Source organism: Epinephelus fuscoguttatus, linkage group LG3 (assembly GCF_011397635.1).
Source record: "Epinephelus fuscoguttatus linkage group LG3, E.fuscoguttatus.final_Chr_v1".
NCBI classification, from domain to species: domain Eukaryota; kingdom Metazoa; phylum Chordata; class Actinopteri; order Perciformes; family Serranidae; genus Epinephelus; species Epinephelus fuscoguttatus.
This window is the reverse complement of record NC_064754.1, coordinates 32,741,766-32,757,924: the sequence shown is the minus strand read 5'-3', so window position 1 is coordinate 32,757,924 and position 16,159 is coordinate 32,741,766. Positions and strand designations below refer to the sequence as shown.

The following is a 16,159-nucleotide window of genomic DNA, read 5'->3' as shown; positions in this document are numbered from 1 at the left end:
AAAAGGCACATCTGCCTCATTTTTGCTGTGGTATTGTGATACTACTCAGAACCGTGATACTTTCACTGTTATCGCACAGTGGGTCCCAATTTTGGTACCGTGACAACACTAGATGTCACAACCATTCCATTCGGAGTTGCGCAGTGAAGCAGCTCTGGTGCCGCTTAAAAAAAAAAGTGTTCCCCCACTTTTGGGAGTGCAGGAACACTGCTCTCTCAGAGGCCAAAAGTGTTCCCCTTCTTCTAATTTTACATATTAAGCACTAGTACAGTTATACTTATAGTACAGTGGGATCCCCCAACCATCACTTAAATTTATAGTTTTTTCAGTCTTAAATTCCATTCAAGGTGGCATTAAAAAGTCTTAAATTTAACTTACTGAAACCTGCAGATACCCTGTTTAGTTACATTTCATATACTAAATAATACACATAGATACCCTACATACACATAGATTCATACATACACAACAAACATTCATTCATAGAAACACACTAGACATATAGTAGAATAGGCTTATTAGATAGTTACATTAGAGAGTTGTTTGAGTGGTTGAAAGAGTGTGTTGTGAGAGTGCAAGGGGTGTGTTTGTGAGGAGTGAGGTGAAGTAGTAAGGGAGGGATATGGCAAAGCATCCGGTGCCGAAAAGATCGCGCTCTTATGCGTGGGAGCACTTTGACCTGATCAACCCCAAGAGGGCCAAGTATCTTATCTGTGCTCAGGGGCTGACGTTCAGCAACGACACATCATCAATGCTGCGACACCTGCGCACCAAACACTCAGAAACGACATCCAATACAGCTGCTGCTGCTACTGCTGTTTCTTGGGGTGCGGAGACCAGACAAGGTAATTCCTATAGATTAAAACACATAACAGTATTATATTCAACTGAAATTAATACTTTTTGAAATAATAATGTTTGTATACTTTCATTGTAAGGTCGACAAGCTGAGTTGGACAAGGCACTAGTTGACATGGTTGTGCTTGACACTCAACCATTGGAGGACAAAGGCTTCAGGGCCCTCGTACAGAAGCTGGACCCAACCTACATCCTGCCCACTTGCCAGGCCTGACAAGCTATGGTGGAGCAAAGGTATGAAGAGGCTAAAGACAAGGCAAAGCAGGAACTGGAGAAAGCACAGTCTGTAAGCTTAACTGCAGACATGTGGACCTCCATGAACATGGATGCCTATCTTGCAGTCACCTGCCACTTTATCAATCACAAAATGGAGCTAGAGAGTGTTTTGCAGACCTGCCAACCTGTACGCATTTTGCATACCAGACACGCATTTTGACATCAAAGTACGCTGGTACGATTTGATGCCCTAAAAGTACGCATATCACTCGATCGCGCATTTCGCCGGTTTCAGTGTATTTGTCTATGCAAGATGTCACTCAAGTTGATACCCGGTGAATATAGGCGCGTAGGCGGAACGAAAAGATTTCGGCCAATCAGATTGCTGCATATTGCCCCCCCCCCCCCCCCATCCACGGCTGACTAAGAAAGATGCGCTTGATTCAGTTCCGTCCAGTTAGAGACAGTGCACTATCGCCCTCACCGTCAAGATAGATAAACCCTCTTCGCTCACACCTCTGGGTAGTCCTCAGTGATGACTCTATCAATTCAAACAACGCTGACAGGTAAAATGACGTAAGAAATGCAAAAATTGAGAGCTTTGAGAGCTTCTGTCTGTAAACAGTTAACTTCAGCTTGTGTCTATTAGAGCTAGCTTCTATCTTAGCAGTTAGCTTCTGTCTGTTAGCAGTTAGCTCTTATTAGCTCCTCACCGTCAGCTCAGACCGGAGTTACCGTGTGTTCAATCCGGTAGACGGTATCACCTTCTCACGCCCGTTTAAGAAATATCACTCCACCACCGAGTCCTTTTGTATTTACTTTTTTACGCCCTCTAGTGTGTTCACTTGTGTGTGTGTGTGTGTGTGTGTGTGTGTGTGTGTGTGTGTGTGTGCGGGCACGTGTGTGCGCGCCCAACGGGGCCAAACTCCGCCGTGCGCGATACAGAGAGCAGGGGAGGATTGTAAACGCGCAACCATGTAGAGACAGAAATGACACGCGGTCTGTAAATAAGATAAATAACGTAAGGCTGTTTAGTTTGTTTAATAAAAGGACAAGGTATAGACCTGTTCTATAGGAAAGGTTACCTTAAGTGACTTCTTTGTAATCTGGCACTCTATAGAAAATAAAATTAAATAAAATTAACTTGACCTTCAAGGGGGGGCAGGGCGAGGTGCCCCCCTAATAAAATGGTAGGGCAAACACTGAAGTAAATAGTGTCAAAGTCGCCTGTCGTCGATACATTGCTGGTGAGAATTGTACCAAGGTAAGCAAATTGCAGACACATTTACATTCAACTGTGTTATGAAACCATGTGCCCTGCCTGAATAACTATAACACACTTATGATAAAAAGACTATTTGTTTGATGAGTCTGCTAAATTTCTATAAGAAAAAAACAAGGCAATAAGAAGAGAGTAGTTCTAATAGGTGTCGTACTACACAAGAACATGATGAGGAATGCTAATGTAATGCACTTATCTATGATCTGTTATCTATTTCTGTATGAAATTGCATGAAAATAGGATTTCGCCATGTGATATTTCAAAATTTTCTCGGGGGAGAGCCCCCCGAATCCCACTTGAAATCTTTCTTTTTGTCACAACAGGACGTATTACTGTATTTTTTAAGCAGATGATCAATACTACCATCAGATTGATGAAATTGACCTTGATCTGCGCCATAAAACAAATATTGGGCGTCTATGGATGTATGTGTGGCTTAGGCCTATAGATATGATTGTGTAAACGTACGCTCGTTTCTTCTGTTTGCCACATGTGCATATTGACTTTTATGGTAAAAAAAAAAAGTGCCGCCGTGTCCACATATGTTCATGACCATGCACGAGTGTCTGGTAAGGTGGTACTCATAACCTTTCTTCAAGGTTGGCAGGTCTGGTTTTGCTTCCCACACAGCAGCAAATGTGAGGGATGCCATGGAGCTGCAGATAAATCAGTGGGGCTTGAGAGAGAAAGTGCACTGTTTAATCACAGACAATGCATCCAATGTGATCCTTTGTGCCAAACTGTTGGCTGTCAGAAATGTGCCATGTTTAGCCCACAGTTTCAGTCTTATTGTGAAGAAGGCACTGGATCAAACTCCTCCACTGGCTGTCATCAGAACAAGAGGCCGAAAAATTGATGCTTTTTTTTAGGACAAGCACTAAAGCAAACAAGAAACTCACAGAGATGCAAAATCAGCTGCAGAAGCCTGTTCACAAACTGGTTCAAGAAGTAGAAACCAGATGGAACTCCACATACTTGATGTTACAAAGACTGTATGAACAACAAGAACCAGTTGGTGCGGCAGTGGCATCCCTTACCACAGACATTCCTCCCCTCACATTTGTAGACTATGAGACAGTCAATGACTGCTTAGATGTTCTTGCACCCTTCCATCTGGCCTCCAAAGAGATGTCAGCTGAAAAACATGTTTCTGCCTCATAAGTCATTCCACTCATCAGAATGGTACAGCACAAACTGGCTGTAAAGGCATCAGCCATTAAAAACCAAACAGCACTCCATCTGATAAAACAACTGCAGTATGAGCTGGTCAAATGATGCACAGTTGAAAATGTCAGAGTTCTGGCATTAGCTACCATCTTGGACCCAAGATTTATGACACTAGCCTTTGGCAATGAAACCCATGCACAGGAGGCCATGTCAAAACTGACTGCAGAATGCGCTGGAGCCATGAGATTTGAGAGGGGAATGCCGTCAACAGACCAGACACTTTAGAAACACATTTCTCAAGTCAGAAACTATAGAAATGATCCCTGAAAGTATGGTCTTAGTTTGACTGAGGCTGAAAACTGCATCTCATTCACTGCAAACTTACTATCACTGAGGGTTCCTCCCTGTCATTAATAGGCTCCTCCAGTTGTTTCTAAAGTGTCTGGTCTCGCTAACCATGATGATGAGTTGTGATATTCCCTTCTGAGCATGAAGCTGACAGAATAATGATTCAGGTTATATGTTCTCTGTCACTGATGATTGTTCTTTGCTTCCCTGTGGAGCATTGATGAAGAGAATAGGATCGGAGTGGGGGCAACACAAATGTCAAAGGTTAAACAATTATCTCAATAGAACTGCTTCTTTTTAGTGTCAAATTCAAAGCAGATTGTCAGTTTTGATTGAGTTTTCAAATATTTGTTTAAAGTTAACCAAAGTTTTAGTAGGGATAGTAAATACTTAATCAATTAGTGGATTGACAAAGATCATTTAACAATTTTAATAGAATCATTGGTTAATTATTTAATACTTGAGTTGATCAGTGGCCAAACATTGCATAATGCTGCCTTCATTGTATAACACAATCAGGCTGAAACAGAATTCTTATAGTCAGACAGTGTCTGAAAATCACATTGAAGTGTACATTTTAGTCATGTTATAATCAAGGTTTTCTCATGAGTCAACCACTTTGCAGGGCTCGACTATGCGAGTGTTTCACTCGCATTTGCGACTAAAAATAGGTGTGTGCGAACTGTAAAAAATATTTAGGGGCACATGTGTGCATAAAAAATCAGCCGAAGCAGCCTATATTTTTGTCAATTAAAAAATATGATAATCTAACCGCAAATGTTGGAGGAACTCCAGCCGCCTTCTCTTGACACGGTTATGGGCGGTTTTCCAAGCCACTGTCGGCACAATGAATATAAGTCCCACTGTCGGCAGGGTGGAAATAAGTGAAAGTGTGGCGTTTGTGGGTTGAACGGGGGTCACCGACAGGAATACGGGGAGGCTCATAGTGCTCTGCGGCGCAAAATAAGGGCTTACCGGCGACAGAGAAGTCCGACTCCAGGTCCAGTAATTTCCTCTTTCGTTGGTGTCATGACTGTCTAGTAGTACCTGGACAACCGAGCCATGGCGGCACACAGGTATGTGGCGTGTCAGAGGAGACACAAGCCGTTCACATTTCTCTCTTTGACGCAGCACTTTAGGGACTGTTCTTTACTTATGGAGGGACTGTTCTTTACTTGTCAGGGGAGGAGGGTGGCTGGTTGATTTTTATTTTATTTATTTATTTTATTTTGATCCCCCCCTATGTTAATCACTTATTGATGCAGCTAGGGACCGTTCTCCACGGCCAGGCTGTCGGCTGGGTGGAAATAAGTCAAAGTGTGGCGGAGAAGAGGGACCCCCTCTGGGGAAGCCTGATCCGTTCTCCCCGCAGTTAGGGACCATTCTCCACGGTACCGCTGCTGGGAAGGGTGGAAATAAGTCCTGCAGAGTTTCAGAGTTTCCTGGAGAATGTTTTAGGATATTAATAACATTATATAGGATAATCATATTACAAAGATAATATATATAAGATAATAACATTAAAGACAAAATTAAATTGCAATACTTTTTCAAAACTTGATGATTTTACCTTTCTGTACATTTTGTATACAAATTCATTAAATAATTTTGCTTATAAATGTCTATTTGCATCATGTTTATTACGGAAAACACATTATTTGATCAATTTACATTGTGCCCCTAAAGTTCTTTGTGCGCTCCTTACTTTTTCAACTTAGAAACACATGTGTGCCTTGGGAAAAAAGTTAGCGTCAAGCCCTGCTTTGTTAATGTGATCACCTCTGGAGGACTTAATGTCGAGTAATAAAAAGTTTAGAAAGACAGACCAACTGGAAGAAATTGAATAAAAATCAAATTGTACAGTATTATAAATGTCTATTTGGACATGAACACATCTTTTCTTTTTCCAATCAGTGAGAAAAATTAGTCTTTTCAATTCCACACTGGTCTTTGATTTCTCACCTGTCATCCGAAGCATGTAATGATGAGCTTCTGTACCCCTGAACCCTGAGTGAGAATCACTTTGCAGTGAATGAGATGCAGTTTTCAGCCTCAGTCAAACTAAGACTATACTTTCAGGGATCATTTCTATAGTTTCTGACTTGAGAAATGTGTTTCTAAAGTGTCTGGTCTCGCTAACCATGATGATGAGTTGTGATATTCCCTTTTGAGCATGAAGCTGATAGAGAATAATGATTCAGGTCATATGTTCTTCGTCATTGATGATTGTTCTTTGCTTCTCTGTGGAGCATTGATGAAGGGGATATGATCAGAGTGGCAGCAACACATAGATGGTAAAGTAATAGCATTGAAAATACTAAATAATCAAGAGCATAATTAAGCACTGCTTGTAATCAATGCAGTTCAGTATTTTTGTTTTTCAGAAATCAATTAAGTGTTAAATTTGTAGATAAAGTATAAAATGCCAGTTTGATGGTTGACTATGGTTCAACATTAAACCAATAAGCCAGTTAAATGACCATCAGTCAACAGGAAAAAATTGCAGTTTTGACATGAATCATTTGTTCCCATTCATTTTTTGTTTCCACCTTCTGAAATGGTTGGATTTTTGATTTTGAAAGTAGTAGTTAGCTGCAGACCTGCTAAAGTAACTTGGGGGATTTCCAGTCTTCTGCAAATCTCAGAGATGAGTGTGATGCAGACAGAGAATAATGATTCAGTTCATCTGTTTTGTCATTGATGATCATTCATTGGGCATATTTTTGGATATAAATGCAGCCTGTGATCTTTAAACAGTATCACTTTACTTTTCTTACTGTCTGGCTTTTATACAAACATGTTCTTTATCTCAGTGCTGCCTTTGTCTCCAGTCAGTCTCTGTGTATTACAGCTGAACTGTCAGAGTCATGCAGTGATTGGCTACGCTGTTGTATTTACGTAAACATGTATGACTGGACGAGACACAACTGGACAAGTTTATTGAAACCCTCAGTGGTAGTAAGTTTGCAGTGAATGAGATGCAGTTTTCACCCCCGGTCAAACTAAGACTCTTTGTATTTCTGTTTTCGCTGTGTTTCATCCTTGCTTTGTATTAAGGTACTGTATGGTCAGATTGCCATCCAGTCTTAAAAACTGCAACTCCCAGAAGGTGGAGCTCCTACCATCAGGGATGCACACAGTTGTATTGCATGCAGCCAGTGATTAGACTGAGATTGGTTACTTTTACCAGCCTGTCCATTGATGCCATATCTATGCTCTGATGAAGGTCGAATAGACGGAAAACTCAACAATAAAGTGAGACGCTGCGTAGATGTCAGTGTGCAGAAATCTTTTTCTACCATGAACAGGCCAGATGAAAGAAATGAAACAAAAAAAAATCAATTTTACATTATTATGAATGTCTATATGGACATGTACACATCTTGTCTTTTTCCAATCAGTGAAAAATAGTACTTTTAATTCCCCACAGTGATCTTAGATTTTCCCACCTGTCATCTGAAGCATGTAATGATGAGCTTCTGTACCTCTGAACCCTGAGTGAGAATCACTTTGCAGTGAATGAGATGCAGTTTCCACCCTCAGTCAAACTAAGGCTATACTTTCAGGGATCATTTCTATAGTTTCTGACTTGAGAAATGTGTTTCTAAAGTGTCTGGTCTCACTAACCACGATGATGAGTTGTGATATTCCCTTCAGAGCATGAAGCTGACAGATAATAATGATTCAGGTCATATGTTCTCTGTCATTGATGATTGTTCTTTGCTTCTCTGTGGAGCATTGATGAAGGGAATATGATCAGAGTGGCAGCAAATCAAATTTAAAAGTGAATACAGCTTTCTTTATGGACCACTCTGTATCAGATGTTATTTACAAAGCAGATTTAATGTGATTTTTTTTTTGCAAAAGGGTTGTTAGAGGACACTACTAGTCTTATTAATATGTTTGTAGTTGTTTGACAGAGATTTAATTCAACAAATTTTAGTCTATTTGTCAGATAATAATTAAATGTTAAAGTTGATCAGTGGCCAAAAATTACATAATGCTGCCTTTATTATAGACAATAATCAGGCTGAATCAGAATTCTTACAGTCAGACAGTGCAAAGCAAACTAAGACTATACTTTCAAAGATCATTGTTACAGTTTTGGACTTGACGGATGTGTTTGTAAGCTGTTTAATCGTATAAAGTTGAGACTGGACACATTTCACAGAGCCTTTTTTTGTAGAAAAAAAAAGTAGGCTGAAAAAGAATAATTAAGAGAAATAGAAACTGAAACTCTAATCTACATATTGTGCATCTTAAAAAGCAAAGCAGATTTTCTCACCTGTCATCTGAAGCATGTAATGATGAGCTTCTGTACCTCTGAACCCTGAGTGAGAATCACTTTGCAGTGAATGAGCTGCAGTTTTCAGCCTCAGTCAAACTAAGACTATACTTTCAGGGATCATTTCTATACTTTCTGACTTGAGAAATGTGTTTCTAAGGTGTCTGGTCTCGCTAACCACGATGATGAGTTGTGATGTTCCCTTCTGAGCATGAAGCTGACAGAGAATAATGATTCAGGTCATATGTTCTCTGTCATTGATGATTGTTCTTTGCTTCTCTGTGGAGCATTGATGAAGGGAATATGATCAGAGTGGCAACAACACAGATGTTACAATTTAAAACAAGTGTCTTTTGGTGTCAGCTGAAAAGCAAAGCAGACTATGTGATTTTTTTTTTTTTTTTCAAATACTTGTTTAGAGTGAGCCAAAGTCTAGCTAGGAAAAAATTAGTTGTTTGACAGAGATTTAATCAACAATTTTAGTCTATTTGTCAGATAATAATTAAATGTTAAAGTTGATCAGTGGCCAAATATCACAAATTGCTGCCTTATTGTATAAAATAATCAAGTTGAAACAGAGTTATTACAGTAAGACTGTGTCTGTAATTCAAATTGAAGTGTAGGATACATTTGAGTCTTCTTAAAAATAAGGTTTTCTCATGATTCAAGCATTGTGTTTATATGATCACCTCTGAAGCACTTGAACTCTAGTAATGATCAAAAAAACAGACCAACTGAAAGAAATGAAACAAAAATCTAATTTTACAGTGTTATGAACATCTCTTTGGACATGAACACATTTTTTCTTTTTCCAATCAGTGCAAACTCGTCTTTACAATTTCACATAGAGCCCTGTGATAGTCTGGTGTCCTGTCCAGGGTGTACCCTGCCTCTCACTCAATGTCAGCTGGGATAGGCCCCAGCCCCCCACGGCCCTTAACAGGATAATTGGTTATGGAAAATGAATGAATTATACTTTGTGGTCTTAGATTTCCTCACCTGTCATCTGAAGCACGTAATGATGAGCTTCTTTACCTCTGAACCCTGAGTGAGAATCACTTTGCAGTGAATGAGATGCAGTTTCCACCCTCAGTCAAACTAAGGCTATACTTTCAGGGATCATTTCTATAGTTTCTGACTTGAGAAATGTGTTTCTAAAGTGTCTGGTCTCGCTAACCACGATGATGAGTTGTGATATTCTTTTCTGAGCATGAAGCTGACAGAGAATAATGATTCAGATCATATGTTCTCTGTCATTGATGATTGTTCTTTGCTTCTCTGTGGAGCATTGATGAAGGGAATATGATCAGAGTGGCAGCAAATCAAATTTAAAAGTGAATACAGCTTTCTTTATGGACCACTTTGTATCAGATGTTATTTACATAGCATTTAAGATGTTTTAGGTTATGCAAAGGGTTGTTGAGGACACTACTAGCTTATTAATATGTTTGTAGTGTTACAGAGATATATTCAACAAATCCATAAATCATCAGGGTAATTTATCAAGGAGATCATAAGCCAAAAATTACATAATGCTGCCTTTATTATAGACAATAATCAGGCTGAATCAGAATTCTTACAGTCAGACAGTGCAAAGCAAACTAAGACTATACTTTCAAAGATCATTGTTACAGTTTTGGACTTGACGGATGTGTTTGTAAGCTGTTTAATCGTATAAAGTTGAGACTGGACACATTTCACAGAGCCTTTTTTTGTAGAAAAAAAAAGTAGGCTGAAAAAGAATAATTAAGAGAAATAGAAACTGAAACTCTAATCTACATATTGTGCATCTTAAAAAGCAAAGCAGATTTTCTCACCTGTCATCTGAAGCATGTTATGATGAGCTTCTGTACCTCTGAACCCTGAGTGAGAATCACTTTGCAGTGAATGACATGCAGTTTTGAGCCTCAGTCAAACTAAGACTATACTTTCAGGGATCATTTCTATAGTTTCTGACTTGAGAAATGTGTTTCTAAAGTGTCTGGTCTCGCTAACCACGATGATGAGTTGTGATATTCCCTTCAGAGCATGAAGCTGACAGAGAATAATGATTCAGGTCATATGTTCTCTGTCATTGATGATTGTTCTTTGCTTCTCTGTGGAGCATTGATGAAGGGAGTATGATCAGAGTGGTAACAACATAAATGTTAAAGTTAAAACAATTATCTGAACAGAACTGCTTCTTTTTAGTGTCAAATTCAATGTGATCTGGCAGTTTTGATTGAGTTTTCAAATATTTGTTTTAAGTTAACCAAAGTTTAGTAGGGATAGTAAATACTTAATCAATTAATGGAATGACAAAGACCTCTTAACAACAGTATAATGAGTATTTATAGGGACTTGAACTCACCTTTTCATTTTTCTAGTCAGTAAGAGAAATATGTCATTTCTCTTGTCAGTATTTGAACCATCAACTTTTCTTACTTTGATACATCCTACTCTTGTTTTTTTCTTTGTTATCACTCAGTACTGCTTTTCTCTTCTGTCTGTGTGCTGTCAGTCATGCAAGGACTGGCTGCTGTGATTCAACAACGAGAGGAGCCTATTAATGACAGGGAGGAATCCTCAGTGATAGTAAGTTTGCAGTGAATGAGATGCAGTTTTCAGCCTCACTTGATAAAACAGTTATTTTTTGCAGTCATTTAAAAGTAATTGCCATGATTGTTTTTTCAAATAGTTGTTTAAAGTTAGTAAAAGTTTAGCAAGGACCAAATCAAGTAGTGTTTTGAAAGAAAACAATTTTAGGCTATTTGTCAGTTACTAAATATTAAAGTTGGTCAGTGGCCAAATATCACAAATTGCTGCCTTAATTGTTGAAAATAATCAAGCTGAAATAGGGTTATTACAGTAAGACTGTGTCTGTAATTCAAATTGAAGTGTAGGCTACATTTGAGTCTTCTTAAACAAGGTTTTCTCATGATTCAAGCATTGTGTTTATATGATCACCTCTGCAGCACTTGTACTCTAGTAATGATCAAAAAACAGACCAACTGAAAGAAATGAAACAAAAATCTAATTTTACAGTGTTATGAACATCTCTTTGGACATGAACACATTTTTTCTTTTTCCAATCAGTGCAAACTCATCTTTTCAATTTCACATAGAGCCCTGTGATAGTCTGGTGTCCTGCCCAGGGTGTACCCTGCCTCTCACTCAATGTCAGCTGGGATAGGCCCCAGCCCCCCACGACCCTTAACAGGATAATTGGTTATGGAAAATGAATGAATTATACTTTGTGGTCTTAGATTTCCTCACCTGTCATCTGAAGCACGTAATGATGAGCTTCTTTACCTCTGAACCCTGAGTGTGAATCACTTTGCAGTGAATGAGATGCAGTTTTCAGCCTCAGTCAAACTAAGACTATACTTTCAGGGATCATTTCTATAGTTTCTGACTTGAGAAATGTGTTTCTAAAGTGTCTGGTCTCGCTAACCACGATGATGAGTTGTGATATTCCCTTCTGAGCATGAAGCTGACAGAGAATAATGATTCAGGTCATATGTTCTCTGTCATTGATGATTGTTCTTTGCTTCTCTGTGGAGCATTGATGAAGGGAGTATGATCAGAGTGGTAGCAACATAAATATGCAGTATGGCTTTTCAGAAAGTTGTTTATCATTAGCCCAAGTTGAGCTAGGACACTAACTACTTCATTGAAAAGTGGTTTGACAAAGATATAAACAATTATTTTGTCTGTTAATAATGTAATACTTAAGCTGATCAGTGGCTTAGAGTCGCATGATGCTGCCTGTATAGGTAGACAATAATCAGGCTGAAACAGAATTATTACAGTAAGACAGTGTCTGAAAATCACATTGAAGTGTAGGCTACAATTTAGTGGTCTTAAAAATAAAGTTTTGTCGTGATTCAAACAAGTTGTTTATATGATCACATTACGAGGACTTGATCTTTAGTATTGATGAAAAAACAAACCAATTAAATGAAATAGAAAAACAATTTTACATTATTATGAATGTTTATTGGGACATGAACACATCTTTTCTTTTTCCACTCAGTGAGAGGAAACAGTCATTTCTCTTGCCAGTATTTGAACCATGAACTTTTCTTACTTTGATACATGCTACTGTTGTTTTTTCTTTGTTATCACTCAGTACTGCTTTTCTCTTCTGTCTGTGTGCTGTCAGAGTCATGCAAGGACTGGCTGCTGTGATACAACAACTAGAGGAGCCTGTTAATGACAGGGAGGAACCCTCAGTGATAGTAAGTTTGCAGTGAATGAGATGCAGTTTTCAGCCTCAGTCAAACGAAGACTATACTTTCAGGGATCACTTCTATAGCTTCTGGCTTGAGAAATGTGTTTCTAAAGTGTTTGGTCTCACTAACCACGATGATGAGTTGTGATATTCCCTTCTGAGCATGAAGCTGACAGAGAATAATGATTCAGGTCATATGTTCTCTGTCATTGATGATTGTTCTTTGCTTCTGTGGAGCACTGATGAAGGGAATATGATCAGAGTGGTAGCAACATAAATGTCAAATCTTAAACAATTATCTGAACAGAACTGCTTCTTTTCAGTGTCAAATTCAATGTGATTGAGTTTTCAAATATTTGTTTAAAGTTAACCAAAGTTTAGTAGGGATAGTAAATACTTAATCAGTTAGTGGATTGACAAAGACCTTTTTACAATTTTAATTGAATCATTGGTTAATTACTTAATACTTGAGTTGATCAGTGGCCAAACATTGCATAATGCTGCCTTCATTGTATAACACAATCAGGCTGAAATAGAATTCTTGCAGTCAGACAGTGTCTGAAAATCACATTGAAATGTAGGCTACATTTTAGTCCTCACAAAAATGTTCTCATGAGTCAAGCATTTTGTTATTAATATTACCACCTTTGGGGGACTTAATCTTTGGTAATGATTTTAAAGAACAGGCCAGATGAAAGAATGAAAAAAAATCAAGTAAACACTATTATGAATGTTTATAGGGACTTGAACTCACCTTTTCATTTTTCTAGTCAGTGAGAGAAATATATCATTTCTCTTGTCAGTATTTGAACCATCAACTTTTCTTACTTTGATACATGCTATTCTTATTTTTTCTTTGTTATCACTCAGTACTGCTTTTCTCTTCTGTCTGTGTGCTGTCAGAGTCATGCAAGGACTGGCTGCTGTGATACAACAACTAGAGGAGCCTGTTAATGACAGGGAGGAACCCTCAGTGATAGTAAGTTTGCAGTGAATGAGATGCAGTTTTCAGCCTCAGTCAAACTAAGACTTTACTTTCAGGGATCATTTCTATAGTTTCTGACTTGAGAAATGTGTTTCTAAAGTGTCTGGTCTCGCTAACCACGATGATGAGTTGTGATATTCCCTTCAGAGCATGAAGCTGACAGAGAATAATGATTCAGGTCATATGTTCTCTGTCATTGATGATTGTTTTTTGCTTCTCTGTGGAGCATTGATGAAGGGAGTATGATCAGAGTGGCAGCAACAAATATGTTAAAGTTAATATAACATATTGTTATGTTAATATAAACATTAAAACATATAAACATTAATATAAACATCTTCATCTTCAAATGATTGTTTTTTTCATGTTCTTTTTTAAAAGCTTGCCAAAGTTTAGTAAGATTACTGAATATTTCATTGATTAGTGGTTTGACACAGATGTAATCATGGCCTCTGTCATTGATGATTGTTCTTTACTTCCCTGTGTAGCACTGATGAAGGGAATATGATCAGAGTGGTAGCAGCAGCTTCTGTGAAGACCTTACACTACAGCCTAAACCTACAGTACAGGCCAAAAGTTTGGACACACCTTCTCATTCAATGCGTTTTCTTTATTTTCATGACTATTTACATTGTAGATTCTCACTGAAGGCATCAAAACTATGAATGAACACATGTGGAGTTATGTACTTAACAAAGGTGAAATAACTGAAAACATGTTTTATATTCTAGTTTCTTCAAAATAGCCACCCTTTGCTCTGATTACTGCTTTGCACACTCTTGGCATTCTCTCCATGAGCTTCAAGAGGTAGTCACCTGAAATGGTTTTCCAACAGTCTTGAAGGAGTTCCCAGAGGTGTTTAGCACTTGTTGGCCCCTTTGCCTTCACTCCGCGGTCCAGCTCACCCCAAACCATCTCGACTGGGTTCAGGTCCGGTGACTGTGGAGGCCAGGTCATCTGCCGCAGCACTCCATCACTCTCCTTCTTGGTCAAATAGCCCTTACACAGCCTGGAGGTGTGTTTGGGGTCATTGTCCTGTTGAAAAATAAATATTCGTCCAACTAAACGCAAACCGGATGGGATGGCATGTCGCTGCAGGATGCTGTGGTAGCCATGCTGGTTCAGTGTGCCTTCAATTTTGAATAAATCCCCAACAGTGTCACCAGCAAAACACCCCCACACCATCACACCTCCTCCTCCATGCTTCACAGTGGGAACCAGGCATGTGGAATCCATCCGTTCACCTTTTCTGCGTCTCACAAAGACACGGCGGTTGGAACCAAAGATCTCAAATTTGGACTCATCAGACCAAAGCACAGATTTCCACTGGTCTAATGTCCATTCCTTGTGTTTCTTGGCCCAAACAAATCTCTTCTGCTTGTTGCCTCTCCTTAGCAGTGGTTTCCTAGCAGCTATTTGACCATGAAGGCCTGATTCGCAGTCTCCTCTTAACAGTTGTTCTAGAGATGGGTCTGCTGCTAGAACTCTGTGTGGCATTCATCTGGTCTCTGATCTGAGCTGCTGTTAACTTGCCATTTCTGAGGCTGGTGACTCGGATGAACTTATCCTCAGAAGCAGAGGTGACTCTTGGTCTTCCTTTCCTGGGTCGGTCCTCATGTGTGCCAGTTTCGTTGTAGCGCTTGATGGTTTTTGCGACTCCACTTGGGGACACATTTAAAGTTTTGCAATTTTCCGGACTGACTGACCTTCATTTCTTAAAGTAATGATGGCCACTCGTTTTTCTTTAGTTAGCTGATTGGTTCTTGCCATAATATGAATTTTAACAGTTGTCCAATAGGGCTGTCGGCTGTGTATTAACCTGACTTCTGCACAACACAACTGATGGTCCCAACCCCATTGATAAAGCAAGAAATTCCACTAATTAACCCTGATAAGGCACACCTGTGAAGTGGAAACCATTTCAGGTGACTACCTCTTGAAGCTCATGGAGAGAATGCCAAGAGTGTGCAAAGCAGTAATCAGAGCAAAGGGTGGCTATTTTGAAGAAACTAGAATATAAAACATGTTTTCAGTTATTTCACCTTTTTTTGTTAAGTACATAACTCCACATGTGTTCATTCATAGTTTTGATGCCTTCAGTGAGAATCTACAATGTAAATAGTCATGAAAATAAAGAAAACGCATTGAATGAGAAGGTGTGTCCAAACTTTTGGCCTGTACTGTATCTGAAAGGGGTTTAAATAGGAATCTTTCTGTTTGACTGATAAATTAGCTGAAAGCTCTACAGGCCACCTTCAGGTCTTCTACAATTTGATGTTTTAACGTGAATTGATTTTGATCATCCAATCAAGGCTTCTCAAACTTTGTCTGGTGTTTTGCTGTACACCCACTACATGGGATAACAGCACAGGTCATAAAAGTTCAACATGCAGTGCATCTTCTTACAAAGTTAATGTCAAACTAGAGTTACGGTAAAAGTACATTTTGACATTTTTAATTTTCATAGCAGGAAAAAGCACAGGTGTCACTAATAACATTACTGAGTGCTCTGTTCTGTTCAAGTGTTGTAATAAGCTGTGACAGTATGACAGTGAGCCAGCATGAACAATATCAGAACCCTGAAACTGACACAGCTAAATGGAGTTCAGCCATAATTAATTTCATTGTTATACCTGTGTTTTTCCTACAGTGACATGTCAAAATGTCTACTGTGAAAACAGTGCATTGTTTGAAAGCCACTCCCTACATGTCCATGTGACACTCACGCAGGTGTTTCCACTTGACTAATCAGACCTCCTCCCAGGACTGTGTGGGCATGTACAGGCCGTGCTTCACTGACACCTG

The 16,159-nt window shown here is 39.0% G+C and overlaps 1 long non-coding RNA gene, 8 other non-coding genes and 2 pseudogenes across 9 annotated transcripts; 10 read left to right on the top strand and 1 right to left on the bottom strand.

Moving 5' to 3' along the window:
- The first annotated feature begins 640 nt into the window (after positions 1 to 640).
- Positions 641 to 13,381, top strand: LOC125885779 (uncharacterized). Its single transcript, XR_007448936.1, has 5 exons — positions 641 to 845; positions 939 to 1,092; positions 10,657 to 10,730; positions 12,301 to 12,376; positions 13,273 to 13,381. It is a non-coding gene; the product is annotated as an uncharacterized LOC125885779 (long non-coding RNA).
- On the bottom strand, positions 3,786 to 3,862 carry LOC125886669 (small nucleolar RNA U3; annotated as a pseudogene).
- On the top strand, positions 3,916 to 4,116 carry LOC125886667 (small nucleolar RNA U3; annotated as a pseudogene).
- On the top strand, positions 5,935 to 6,150 carry LOC125886665 (small nucleolar RNA U3). Its single transcript, XR_007449078.1, has one exon. It is a non-coding gene; the product is annotated as a small nucleolar RNA U3 (small nucleolar RNA).
- LOC125886661 (small nucleolar RNA U3) lies at positions 7,422 to 7,637 on the top strand. Its single transcript, XR_007449074.1, has one exon. It is a non-coding gene; the product is annotated as a small nucleolar RNA U3 (small nucleolar RNA).
- On the top strand, positions 8,258 to 8,473 carry LOC125886664 (small nucleolar RNA U3). The gene has a single exon (XR_007449077.1). It is a non-coding gene; the product is annotated as a small nucleolar RNA U3 (small nucleolar RNA).
- LOC125886662 (small nucleolar RNA U3) lies at positions 9,257 to 9,472 on the top strand. The gene has a single exon (XR_007449075.1). It is a non-coding gene; the product is annotated as a small nucleolar RNA U3 (small nucleolar RNA).
- On the top strand, positions 10,075 to 10,290 carry LOC125886656 (small nucleolar RNA U3). Its single transcript, XR_007449069.1, has one exon. It is a non-coding gene; the product is annotated as a small nucleolar RNA U3 (small nucleolar RNA).
- LOC125886658 (small nucleolar RNA U3) lies at positions 11,513 to 11,728 on the top strand. Its single transcript, XR_007449071.1, has one exon. It is a non-coding gene; the product is annotated as a small nucleolar RNA U3 (small nucleolar RNA).
- LOC125886666 (small nucleolar RNA U3) lies at positions 12,423 to 12,636 on the top strand. Its single transcript, XR_007449079.1, has one exon. It is a non-coding gene; the product is annotated as a small nucleolar RNA U3 (small nucleolar RNA).
- A 13-nt stretch (positions 13,382 to 13,394) lies between the features above and the next one.
- Positions 13,395 to 13,610, top strand: LOC125886659 (small nucleolar RNA U3). Its single transcript, XR_007449072.1, has one exon. It is a non-coding gene; the product is annotated as a small nucleolar RNA U3 (small nucleolar RNA).
- The last annotated feature ends 2,549 nt before the right edge of the window (positions 13,611 to 16,159 follow it).